Raw genomic sequence first — 14,528 nt, 5'->3', positions numbered from 1 at the left:
CCAGCAATGAATCTTAAAAACATTATGCTAACTGAAAGAAGGCAGACTTAAAATACTACATATTGTATGACTTCATTTATTTGGAATATTTAGAATAAGGAACTCCATTTATACAGAAAGTCGATGAGTGCTTGTGAGTCATTTGGGAATAGGGAAGAATGGAATATGACTGCTAGTGACTATAAGAGTATTTCTAGAATGAAGAAAACACTCCAGAATTAGATAGTGGTATTGGCTACACAATGAATAAAGCAAAAAATACTGAATTGTATACTTTAAAATTATTAAAATAATGTATTTCGTGTTATGTGAATGTTCTCAATTTTTAAAATCTTAATATTCTTTATGTTTAAAAATTAAACATTAAAGTTAAATTAAGTCTAATATTAATGATAAGGAAGTACATATGTTCTGGAACTTTTTTGTAGTATGGTTATACAGGTAGCATATTCTGGATCAGAGGTTCTGCTAAATACTCCTTCATATGTATACTTTTTCAAGGTAGTTCTTACAGAAACTTGTCACTCTATTTTTATATTATTATTTTTTATTTTTACCCTGCCTTATTCTGAAGAGGGTTTCAAAAATTCATAAGGAGTAAGAGACCCTACTGTATCAAATTCAGCATCCATCAATAAGTGTGACAAAAGAGAGAAGCCACAAATACATGCCATATCTTGGTAGAGAAGAGTTCAAAGTGTAGTTCATACTTACTGCTACATTAACTAGTCTAAGAATCCTAGCATTACTCCAATTTAGACACAATAATAGTATAACAGGCACATTTTGTTAGATGGCTTCCCTATTTTTGACACAAAACTTTATTATATCAAGAAGTCATAATATTTTTGGAAAAAGACTCTCTATGATGAGAATTAATCTAAAGACATAAATACTTGCTTATTTAGGTGTATTCATTCACATGAATTGAAATTTTCTATTGAAAATAATGCCAAAGGACATCTTTGCAAAATGTTATTTCCTAAATCATTATAATTTGTAAGCTAGACATTGGACATCCTCTTGGATTCTTAGAAGTCTCCTGAGAAGATGATCCCTATCTTCTGAGAAAAAAAATCATATGAGCAGCTCAATACAAATGTTGTCAGATCCCTCTTTCTCCATGATGAAGCTTATCCAAAGGTACTGTTGGCCTAGTTTCAATTATTTTATACACTCAAGCAGAAGCTAAACCAGATGCTACTGTACACATAATTAGCCTTTGTAAAAGATTCTGTGGCTTCTCTCTTTTGTCACACTTCTTGCTCATTGTCTGATTCCCCAAACATATCAAGTGACTGATTGCTAGGCAACCAAGCAGTACCATCCAGAGAATTCTCCTAGCCATCTCAACAGATGCCATCTCATTTAGATACAACAGGGTTCAAAGCTTCAGAATTTGTTTATGTGACCCATAAGTCAATGTTATTTTGGTAGCGCATTTATGATGAATAAACCATAAAGGTGGGTCACACTGAAAATGCGGATATTGAGACCTTTTATTATCAATACTTCATGATTACATTGTACATGTTAATAACAAAAAAAATTGGAAAACATGTAAATGAAATTTAACTAATTTTAAAATAGCACTTTTGGGGGCACCTGGGTGGTGTAGTCCCTTAAGCATCAGACTCTTGGCTTTGGCTCAGCTCCTGATCTTAGGGTTGTGGAATCAAGCTCTGCATCTGGCTCCATGCTGAGCCCTCTCCCTCTGCCCCTCCTGGTCATGTGCTTGCTTGCTCTCTCGCACTCTCTCTTTTGCCCTTTCTCTCTCCCTCTCTAAAAATAGATAAATATATCTTTAAAAATAAATAAATAAAATAAAATAGTACTTTTCTCATTCCTGACAAAAATGCTAATGCCATGTAGGATTTTTCCTTATTTGTTTAGAAAACATATAGTTTAGAATAATTTAATTAAGAAAATTGATAAATACTGTCTTCTCTAAGACTTAATACAGTAAATAAAGCACTTGTAAAACCTGAAATTGTCTACTTTAGAGACCCAAGATGACTATGTTTCCCTAAAAGTGCGATTTTTCCCAATTGCTCCTAAAGTTATCAAATTCAGCTGCTACCTCTGATTTGATTTTACTCTTCATATAATCGAGTATTACCTTCTGTGCACAGTTAATCAACTCTTCTACAGGAGTTTTGGTTTTCTTTTTTGACATACCAGGTCTCTTTATAGACACCAATTGATGTTCAGATCAAGGAGAATTCAATAAAAAATGTCTTTTGTAGTATTCTTTTAGTAAGCTATTTATAGCAATCCTTTGCAAAGATTGTTAGGACCTGTTAATATATGACAGAATCTTTTAATACACCATGTGAGCAACTACAAAACATTAAAGTAAGTGACAGCATCTTTCTGAAAGATGACAAGCTCAAATATTTAATTTTTCTCCCTCTGACTTTTGGGGTTCCTTTCCAAATCTTTTTTTTATAGTTTATTTTTATTTTTATTTATTTTTTTATAATTTTTTATTTTTTATAAACATATATTTTTATCCCCAGGGGTACAGGTCTGTGAATCACCAGGTTTACACACTTCACAGCACTCACCAAAGCACATACCCTCCCCAATGTCCATAATCCCACCCCCTTCTCCCAAACCCCCTCCCCCCAGCAACCCTCAGTTTGTTTTGTGAGATTAAGAGTCACTTATGGTTTGTCTCCCTCCCAATCCCATCTTGTTTCATTTATTCTTCTCCTACCCACTTAAGAGGAAGTAGTGATCCTTTCCAAATCTTTAAAGAAATTGTGCTTTTAAAGCACTCAGTTGTCTCAAAAATAGGTTTCAACTCAGAGGATACTCAAAGTAGAATAATGAGGCTCAATATTCCAAAACAACAGATTGTCAGAAATAACCCACTGTGGAGACCTAATTTTTAATCAAAAAAGAATGAATTAACCAAATCTTAGAAACTTTCTCAGGTGCCAAACGAGAGAAAAACTGCATATTAAAAGCAAAATAGAAATGCCTTTCTTGTTGAACAAAAAGTAGTAATTATATATTTATTGTAAAATAATTATGATAACTACACTTGCCCAATAAGGGTTACCAGCAATACCCTTTGAACTGATTTTTTATTTACTCAAGGATGTTGTTTTTTTTTTTTATTTGCTAGGGATGTTCTTCTATTTTACGAAAGAAATTAAAGTTCAGAGAAACAAAGACCTCAGGATAAGAACACTGGCCATGTGATTCACAAATCAGTGGTTCTACATCTACACTTAAATCCTAATAGGCAATGAGATGAATTTAGAAATTCTTATGAATAAGATGTTCCTTTTTACTTAAAAATTCAGAAATAATGTCACATTTTTCAATATTTAACATAATCTGGGTGCTAGAGAAGTTAAATTGCATATTATAGCAGATATTAGAATAAATTAGGCAATCACCACTACATCAAAATTATACTAAGATATTTTGGAAAGGAACAAATTCATTACATCAAGGACTTCATGCTCCTCTGTAAACAGATTCACAAAGGGAAAATCAAATCAGAGATGGTCAAAATAAACTCAAGCAGTCAAGCAGTTTCATAATATCGTAAACCTGACTATGCAATTTTTGTTTGCAGATATGTGCCACCAGTATACAAATCCTGTGTTGCAAACAAAAGTTACTTTAAGAAGCCGAGACTCCTTTTCTGCCTTATTCAGATTCTATGTAGCCTTTATGTAATAAAACCATCTGAATTTGGTTTCTTCTAGGTAGATCCACCTTCAATTAAAAGAGTTTACACTAGCATAAACATGGAATTAATATGTCTGAATTTTAAAGTTACCTGTACTTAAAAATTGCAGATACTTTGGAAAAGCTAGGGTTAAAATTATTTCTACTAAGGTTTCTCTTTCAGTAAATCAATCACTGTAGAGCACGCCCAAACAAAGCTTTCTTTTCTCTTTCTATACAAAACCTGATGTGAGCTATAACTTAAAGTAGGATGATCTACATTGAAATGGGGAGGCAAAAATGCTCAACTGGTTTTCTAAAAAGCATATTCTTACAATCAAAGAAAATCATCATCACATGACTTTACTTTTATAGACATATAGCTGCATCAAAAATCTCCAGAGTCCTATACATTCAGACTGAATGCACTTACTTCTGAATTTTGTGAACTTCTAAGATAACATGGAGAGAAGATTTAAAATAAGGGGAAAATTAATGATGTACCGTAAGAACCTATATTAAAAACTGTCCTTTATAGGTCAAAGCCAGGCATCTGCTATTACCATATGGCTATTTGACTGGCACATACTTGATAGATATGAGAATATTTTAGTCTAATTCATTTTGCAAAATGTTAACAAAAGCTATCCTTTAAGCCTGATGTATAAGTGGGAAAACTAAGTGGTTTATATATAGAAGCAGGAGATCAGTTTTTGTATGTATTTCAAAAGAACAAAAATTTAATCAGTATTTTTTTAATCTATATAGGAAAAATACTTTGAGTAAATTTGTATAATTCTGGACTTTGCTATCAAATTGGAGCTGCAAGTGGAATGTTTAAAGGAGGAAATACAATACAAGAGAAGAGAAAAAAGGTAGTCTTAAAGTACTCTAGAGAATCAAGATAAACCCAAAGACCATCTTTACCATTTTTGGCAATTAATCATGTACTGCCCACAATATTTCTAGGTTGTTACACTGAACTATGGTTTGTCCATGTACTTTTAAACTGTTCACATTTTTCGTTTCTGAAATTTAGGGTAGCAATAGATTGTGGCAATAAGGAAAACAAACTCTACTATGGCTGAATAGAAATCTCAGCTTTATTACTTAACAACTGTGGCTTTAGAGAAGTTCACTAAAATCTTTAGCCTTAGTTTGCTTTGTGGTTAAATAGGGATAATAACTACATCTACCACACATGGTTTTTTGTGAATGATTAAACTATAATTCTATATATATGTTATGTATATAAATATATAAATTTGTTGGCACAGTGTTAGACACATATATCAACATATAATATTGTTGATGGTCTCAAAATTAGTAGCAGTAATACTGGTACTGTCTTGATATCAATCTATAAGCATATCGGAAACAAGAACTCTTTCTAATCAATCAAATCTCAAATTTATTACTTATAGTAGGAATAAGTCAAAAAAGTTGGTTGATTCACTGACTTTAGTAATATTGCTATTGTAACTTTTCAGAAGAAAAAATTATACACCCAGTCAATTACATATTAAGGCAAAAAAATATCTTAAGTGTAATATATAATAATTTGGATACACCCATTAGGCATCCATTCAGGATTCAATTTTGGATCTTACCAAGATCAAATCAAAAGGTCAAAGAGAACCCTGTCAGCAACAAACAATATTTGGGAACTTAATGTATCCTATTTTGCTCAGGATTTCTTGCTTAAGGATTTCATCATGGATCATATTTTCAGCACATCTTCAAAAAAATTTTATGATAGATAAAATTTCCCACTCTCAGTATAGAATCACATTTTATGCACAGAAGACATTTTTCTATAGCTGAAGATTGATAGCTAATTAAAATTTTGACCATTATTTTGATGTAGAAGAATAAGTCATATGTACATAAAATTTAGAAATAGTTAAATGCACATACATCTACCAACTATGTATGGTACAATACTAGAAAATCCAAAGAATTTATTGATAAATATAATGCTTTGAAAATGAAGAAACTACTTAATATTTCATATGTTTTCTATATCTGGGTAATCTGAACATATTTTAAAAGTTGATTCTTATCGTTATTGAGTTTAAATGCATATGGAATCATGAGTCTGGAAAGTTTCACGAGAGATTACTCAACTGAACTCAGCCCATTCTATTTCATTCTGTTTATACAGTCATTCTTACATTAAAACTTGGAGTCCAGGGATGGGCTAGGGCTTGGAAAAAAGGTGAGTCCAGTGAAGAAAAAAGGCATATGAATTTAAAACAATAACACACTTGGTAAGTACCAAAAGGAATACCACATATCTGAAGTGTTGTCACCGGAGAGGACAGAAGTTAGCAATCAGTGAAGGCTTTAGAAATGAGGTAGAATTTAAATTGTGTCCATACCAACAAACAGAAAGCATGAGAGCTTTCCTATGGGGAAAAAAACATGTACAAAAGCAAAAAGACATAAATAATTTAGAAGAACTGCAAGTAATGTGGCATTAATGAGTATATCTGATAAAGTAAGGAGTATATCTGATAAAGTAAGGAGAAATGAGACTGGTCACTTGGAGGGAGGATACAATGAAGGGTTTCAAGCACTTCCCAGTAAAAATGAATACTATGTTTTAAACATGGGATCATATCTCCATCTTGGAAATACACTTCTGGAATCATGGTAGGGGATGACTTCAAGAAAAAAAATCTAGTTAGGAAATTACTGTACTAGCTAAGGCAAGTATAAAGAGATAGGAGCAATAAGAAAGAAAGAAGAGAAAATATAATAGATGTTCAGGAGGTAGGCTCTATAGCAGTTAATGACTGGAGGAAAATAAAGAAAGAGAAATTGAAGACAGTATAAAAGTCCAGTTTTATAATATGAGTAACTTGGGGGCTGGTGATCATATTTATCAACAGTAAATGCAAGCTGGAGGAAAAAGCCAATAAAAAAAATAGAACAAATATAGCAATATAAATAATAAAAACAAGAAAAAGACAAAAAAATAGTTGTATTAATACTAGCAACTAGTATTTATTGCAAACTTATTGTATGCCAAGGATTACAAAATTTTTTTTCATATTATATTTCATTCAATCAGGGGTGAGCTACAGTCAGAGTGTAAATCAGAGAGTGACTGACACTTATAGGTAGACCTCTAACAGTAGTACCTTATGGGTTTTGGCCAAACATGTGGGTAACAATTTAGGCATTTTCGGGGTATTGTTTGATGGGCGTATCACTCTAAGCAAAAGGAGGTAGCTAAAGTTCTAAAATAATACAAAGCATCAAGATAGGGAAATCAAGGTCAATCTCAAGTAAAAAATATAGGCACACGTCTGAAAATTAAGAGCTAAAGCCAATAAGGAGTAGAACAGAAGTTTCAGTAATACTCCTTGTTGACCATTAGCCACAGGATATGACAATGATTGCAGCACAGGTAGAGGAGGCCACTGGTAAGTTAACAAGGAATTGTGGGCCTGGGTACTTTCTGGAAATCTATTATTTGTTTCTAGCTTAATTCCATTAGGGTCTAAGAACATATGGTGTATGATTCTTATTATTTTAAGTTTGTGAGGTTTATTTCATGGCCCAAAATATAGTTAAGGTTAGTAAATATTCCATGTACATTTCCAAAACAAAATGTGTATTCCTCTCTCTCCCCAACTCCTCACCCCATGTGGGGGGGAGGGTGTGGGTGTGCATGGAGGGGTCTGTTCTAAAATGTCAATTAGGTGAACTTATTTGCTATTATTTGTCTATATCCATGCTCACTTTCTATCTGATTCTTGTATCAGTTGATGGAATATCAAAATCTTCAACTTAAGTTGTGTATTTGTTTACTCTCTTATATTCCATCAACTTTTATTCTTCTTTTAGATGCATAATTATTTATAATTGACAGGGCTTCTTGGAGATCTCTCTGTGTCTTGTGAAGCTCTTCTTCGTTTGTGGTACTACTTCTTATTCCAAAGTCTTATTTGTCTGATACTGATATAACTATTGTAGCTTTCTTTTCCTTATTACCTGTATGTTATATATTTTTCAATCCTAATAGTCTCTTCTACTTTTTCTAGTTTTAAAGTGGGTTTCTTACAAATTTCACCTTCTTAGTAAAGCCCTTCCAAACTACCTTATTTTATGAACTCTTTATTAGTACCAATCACCAGAATCTAACTCCCTCTCTCTCTCTCTCAAATAAATAAAATCTTTTTTAAAGATCCCTATTTTAACTGCTTAACAACTCTACCATCACCACTCTAAACTAAGCCACATTCATCTCTTGTCCAGATTTTGTGATGGCTTTCTAATTGATCATCTTGCTTCTACCCTTATTCTCCATGGCCTTTGTATAACAGAGGAACTAGACGATATTGATAAAAATCAATCCAGATCACACCACCTCTCCTCAAAGTAAAAGCCAAAGTTCATGTAATTGCCAAAAATGCTCTGCATGATCTGTACCACCTTTACCTGACTGCTCAAGCCACTATAACCTTCTTCTTGTTCTTTCCAAGAATGCTCCTCTTTCAGGATCTTTATATATGGTGTTCTCTCTATTAAAGTACTCTTCCTCAGATCTACACTCTTACTTCCTTTGGACAAATTTCACCTTCTTAGTAAAGCCTTTCCAAACTACCTTATTTTATGAACTCTTTATTAGTACCAATCACCAGAATCTAACTTCCATGGAAGTAGGTATTTTTGTCTATTTCATCTAATACTGTACCTCTAGAACCTAGAAAAGAATTTGTCATCAAGAAGATTCTTAATAAATAATTGTTGAATTCATTAGCATTTCTTTGTAAGAATTCATTTATTTATTTATTTGAGAGAAAGAGAGATAAAACAAGCAGCAGAGCGGCAGAGGAAGAATATGCAGACTCTCCACTGCTGAGCAGGAAGCCCAATGTGGAGCTCAATCCTAGGACTCTGGGATCATGACGTGAGCCAAAGGCAGACACTCAACTGACAAACCCACCCAGATACCCCTTAATGGGCATTTCCAAGGTGAGAAAAGAAACCAGGGAAAAGGGAGTGAATAACAACACAGAATAGACCACTATTATGGATATAATAAGAAACCAGAAGCAGCAGGAGGAGATGGGGTACAGAGCACTAGAAAATGAATCAGTCTTGATACTCTTCCTCTATAATTGCAGTGTACAGATGCAGATAAGTTTATAGGTAAAGAGTTGAAAAGTTGAGAGAATTTTTGTTGGGTAGCTCCTATTTTCCTTCTATTTTCCTCAGGGTCATTTGCTGAGATCTGGGCTGGGAAGGGCAGGGGTCAAAAGAATGCTCAAAAAGCCAAGATCACTCTTGTGTTCTCCTGGATTACCTAAATTCTATAAATGAAAGTTAAGCACAAGTTTAAGGAATTATATTCCTATACACTAACCATGAAGAATTAAAAGTAAAATCCTGTAGTGCAATTGTAGGGTCATAGGGTAGCTCTATTTTTAATTTTTTGAGGAATCTCCACACTGTATTCCAAAGTGGCTGCACCAACTTGCACTCCCACCAACAGTGTAAGAAGGTTCCCCTTTCTCCACCCAAAGATATAGATGTAGTGAAAAGAAGGGCCACCTGTACCCCAATGTTCATAGCAGCAATGGCCACAGTCATCAAACTGTGGAAAGAATCAAGATGCCCTTCAATGGACAAATGGATAAAGAAGATATGGTCCATATATACAATAGAGTATTATGCCTCCACCAGAAAGGATGAATACCCAACTTTCGTATCAACATGGATGGTACTGGAAGATATTATGCTGAGTGAAATAAATCAAGCAGAGAGAGTCAAGTATCATATGGTTTCACTTACCTGTGGAGCATAAGGAGTAACATAGAGGACATCGAGATATGGAGAGGAGAAGTGAGATGGGGGAAATCAGAGGGGAAAACAAACCAGGAGAGACTGTGGACTCTGAAAAACAAACTGAGGGTTTTGGAAGGAAGGGGGAGGTGCGTTGGGTGAGCCTGGTGGTGGGTATTATGTAGGGCACCTATTGCATGGTACACTGGGTGTGGTGCATAAACAATGAATTTTGGAACACTGAAAAGAAAAGAAAACAGGAAAAAAATTTAAAAAGTAAAAAGTAAAACCCTGAGGAGTGCCTCAGTTTCTTAAGGGTATGACTCTTAATTTCAGCTCAGGTCATGATCTCAGGGTAATGGAACTGAACCCCAGGTCAGGCTCTATCCTTTGCATGGAGCCCACTAGCTCAGGATTCTCATTCTCTCCCTCTCTATGCCCCTCCCCCATCCCACTCCATCAAATACTACTCCCTCAGGTGCACTCTCTCCCTCTCTAAAAAAAAAAGTATAACTCTGGAATGACTGCCAATTTTATCTTCATGCTATCTATAACCTCAAAAATAAAAGCAATTTATTTTTATGTTGCTTATCTTGCCCTGAAGTATAGTTAAAAAGTTTCAGAGTTTTCAAGCTTAAACACTGTTAAACACCAAATTTACTTGCATTCTATATTTAGAAGTTTGTCTAGTTAAGTTAATTAAATATAAGCTGTGCATTACTTACCAACTATCTTCAAGTGGAAAACATAAATTTAGCTATGAATAGGAAGGAGAATGACAAATTAATTTAACTAACTTCATACCTGAATTCTTCATTTTTCATTAACAATTAGATTTGGTCAGGGCTAAAACTGACATATCAGACTATCTCAAAATAAATATTTTTATCCATCTTACAATCATTTTAGAGCTGTCATATTGGTGCAGCTGCAGAATTTCTGGTTTTCCATGCCCTCTCTGAAAGTTTTAGCAGGAGGACACAAAGATAACAGCACTTCCACTCTTGGGGGTCATATTGTTAATATTTCCTGGCAACTATGAATAACTTCATCTTTCAACCATGCTTGATTCTACCACAGATATGCAGACCTTGTCTTTCTATTGAGTAAATCCATATGCGACTTAATTAGAAAAATATAAGTAAATCTCTGTTATAGGTGATGTCTTTTCAAGAGGATATCAATGAATCTAATGCTATTGATTTTCTGCTTATTAAATACACATAAAATTAATGTGTTTGCTTTTGGAGTTAAACAACAATGCTACAAAATAATCTGTATAAATCATATCCCTCTCTACTATACCTGCTAACTACAAAATCAATACCATGGATTTCCTGAAATTTAAAATGGATAGATACATATTTACCAATCCTAATCAACCAGGTATGTAGGTTAAAGTAAAGTACACAGGCTCAGCATAAGAAAGAACAAACTAATCAATAGGAAATGATAAAGATATTTTGGTGATAGCAAAGAACACAGACCCAAGAACACAGTACATTCCATAAGAACAGGATTTGGAGTCTAGTAATAGACAAATGGAGAAAACATTTCACATTATCAGTCTCCAGCTGTGCAATTTAACAAATTACTAAACCTGTCTAAAACTCAGTTCCCTCATCCAGTATATGAAGATAAAGAGACCTATTTGACTGGTATGTGGATTAAATAAGTGTATATAATAAGTGCTCAACATTTACCTCACACCCAGTATGTATGTACCTCTTAGCAATTATCAGTTCCCTTTTTACATTTTCAACCCTCAAAAATTTGGTTCAGAGACCATCGATCATTTTCTGCACAGATATTTAGCAATATAAATTGAACCAAAAATTTCCTTGCATTACCTAGGTAATAGGGTTCTAGATAAAAGTGATAACAATGTGGACATATTATTAACATTTTATAGATGGAGACACTAAGTTCAGAGAAGTTCAGTAACTCATAGGCAGTCACACAGCTAATTAATAGCAAAGCTAGAATTCATGACCTTATAATCAAAGAGTTCAGTTCAATATAATCTCAGGAATAGAACATATATTTTTTATTTAATTACATATGTCTCCCTAGCCCTCAAAAATTAAAAAAGTAAGAAACCTCAGGATCCTGCTCCTCCTCACACTCAATCCCACCTGGGAAAATTAACTAGGAAATATAGTTTATAAGGCTAATCTGAATATGTCCCAACAGAACAGCATTTCAGGGACCATTAAGTCACAACTTCCTTATCACCTACCATCACTATCTTCTTGAATATATAAGCAAAATATAGAGGGAATTACTATGCCCCTACTACTAAGTGATTTTTTTAATGTTACTCCTATTAAAACATCTAACAAAAATAAGATACACTATGCAAATGCTTGTATCTTTAATCCTTGATATTTCTCCTCTGTAAACCAAGAGTAAAAGATATTTGGTTAACTGAGTAGGGAACATTTCAAAATAAAAGCTTCACCCCAACAAAATATTTAACCTAGCTTTAAATGAAAATGTTCAACACAAACACTGATTTAAGAAATGTGAATATTCCATTAAAATATCTTAGTTGTTTTTATTAATAATAGTAGATGCCATTTATTGTGGAACTATTATATGCCAGTCATTGAAAACTAACTTGCCAGAGTAAACACAACTACTAAAAGGGAGAACTGGGAATTAAAACCAGTGCTGTATGACTCCAAAACTAATTCTCTCACCACAAGGGCAATGTTTGTTTACACTATTTGGTTACCTAATAAACTGATAGGAAATTCTCCTCATCCATTCCTGACAATGCTACAACTAACATCTGTACAGATTGTTGATTTTGTTTTTGTTTATACATAACTGCTTTGATGGCACTGCTATGATATATTATCTCTTTTCATCTTAAGGTGTCCCAATTCTTTTTAAGAAAAAGCATCAGGGTATCTCTCTCTGGTTTCTGCTTCACAGATGAATGCACAGTGCTATGAATTCATCAACTCCCAGATAGTAAATATAAAAAGCCATAAAATTCTGCAAACTAGTACATATCACTTCCCAGGACCGATATTACAACCATATCTATGATGAAGCATCACCAATATTCACCAATTATCCACCCCCAGCAGAAATCATAAAATTAAGCAAATACATTCTAACCCAAGAAGGAAATTTTCTACAGCATAAAGCAATTATCTTACTTGGCATTTGACCAGAATCCTCAGGTTAACTAGAATTCAATAAGGAATTTTACCCTTGCAAAATGACCTTGACTTTGTAATCATCCTGATCTATCTTTAAGAGTTTCTGTGAAAATGTCCTTGAAATGTTTTTAACCTGAGGTTTCCAATACTCTGCAAGTGCACTAGACATAACCAATACTAACTACTGTTGGCATTTTTCAATCAAGAGCTTGTTATCCAGAATCTTCAATGATGTAGGAAATACTTTTTGAGTTCAGAGTAATCTTCAAAATTGAAGTAATAGAAAAGAAAATAAACTAGCAACAAGAAAATAAACTTCATAATTAATACTTCATTTAAAATACAGGTTTAACCTTTCAGTAAGATGAATAGAAAGACTTTATAAATAATTGTTACTGAAATAAGTTCCTTCACCATTTTTGTTATAAACTTGAAACACATGAATTTATATGACCATGAGATATGTCTATTGGTCATAAACCAAATTAAAACACTGAATTAATTATGTTGTGTCCAAGACAGTTTGGAGTGTTTATTCTGTCAGTCACTAAGAACTTATGGAGTCCCTATATTATGCAAATACTGTTCTGGGTACCAGAGTCAAGTATGTTACAGAACCTGCTCTCAAAGAGCTCAAAGTCCAATGAGATACATACATACGAATACGGCTCAGGCTTCTCTCTTCTAAACCCAACTGGCTGTATCTTAAAAATACAAAAAAGTATATAAATTCTAAGACTATTATGATCAACAAAACAATGTTCCTTTAGTCTGCAAATAGCACACATGGAAATGAAACTGCTCACATTCTTTCATATATGCTTGGTTGGTCTCAAAAACTTAAAAAAATGTATTTCAAAAAGTGTAAAGATGCCCAGTCTCGCCATTTTTATTCAACATAGGACCGGAAGCACTAACCACAGCAATCAGAAAACAAAGAGATAAAAACTGGTAAGGAAGAAATAACTATCACTATTTATAGATGACATGATATTATATATAGGAAATCCTAAAGACTGTACCAAACCACTATCAGAACTGATAAATTCAGTAAAGTTGCAGATACAAGATTAATATACAAATATGTTACATGATTCCATGCACTAACAATGAAGTAGCAGAAAGAGAAATTAAGAAAACAGCCCCATTTACACCAAAAGTCATAAAATTAATAGGACTAAATTTAACAGAGAAGGTGAAAGATTTATACTCTAAAAATTATGAGACATTGATGAAAAATATTAAAGATGACACAAACCAATGGAAATATATTCCATGCTCATGGATTGGAAGAATTAATATTATTACAATGTCCATACTACCCAAAACAATCTATAGATTAAATGCAATACCTACAATACCTATCAAAATAACATTTTTCATAGAATCAGATCAAAAAATCTGTATGGAACCACAAAAGACTGAATAACCAAAGCTAGCCTAAGAAAGAAGAACAAAACTGGAAGTATCATAATCCCAGATTTGAAGATATACTACAAAGCTGCAATAATCAAAACAGTATGGTACTGGCATAGAAGACACATGGATCAATGGAACCAAATAGAGAGCCGAGAAATAAGCCCATGCTTATATGGTCAGTTAATCTATAATATAGGAGACAAGAATATACGATAGAGAAAAGACACCCTCTTCAACAAATTCAGCAAGTGGTGTTGCAAAAACTAGATGGCTACATGCAAAAAAATAAAACTGGACCATTTTCTGACACCATATACAAAATAAACCCAAAAATGGATCAAACACCTGAATATGAGACCTAAAACCATAGAATCCCTAAAAGAAAACATAGGCAGTAATTTCTCTGGCATCTTCAGTAGAAACATTTTTTTAAATATGTCTCCTCAGTCAAGG

The sequence above is a fragment of the Mustela lutreola genome, chromosome 9 (assembly GCF_030435805.1).
Source record: "Mustela lutreola isolate mMusLut2 chromosome 9, mMusLut2.pri, whole genome shotgun sequence".
NCBI classification, from domain to species: domain Eukaryota; kingdom Metazoa; phylum Chordata; class Mammalia; order Carnivora; family Mustelidae; genus Mustela; species Mustela lutreola.
This window is presented reverse-complemented; position numbering follows the sequence as displayed.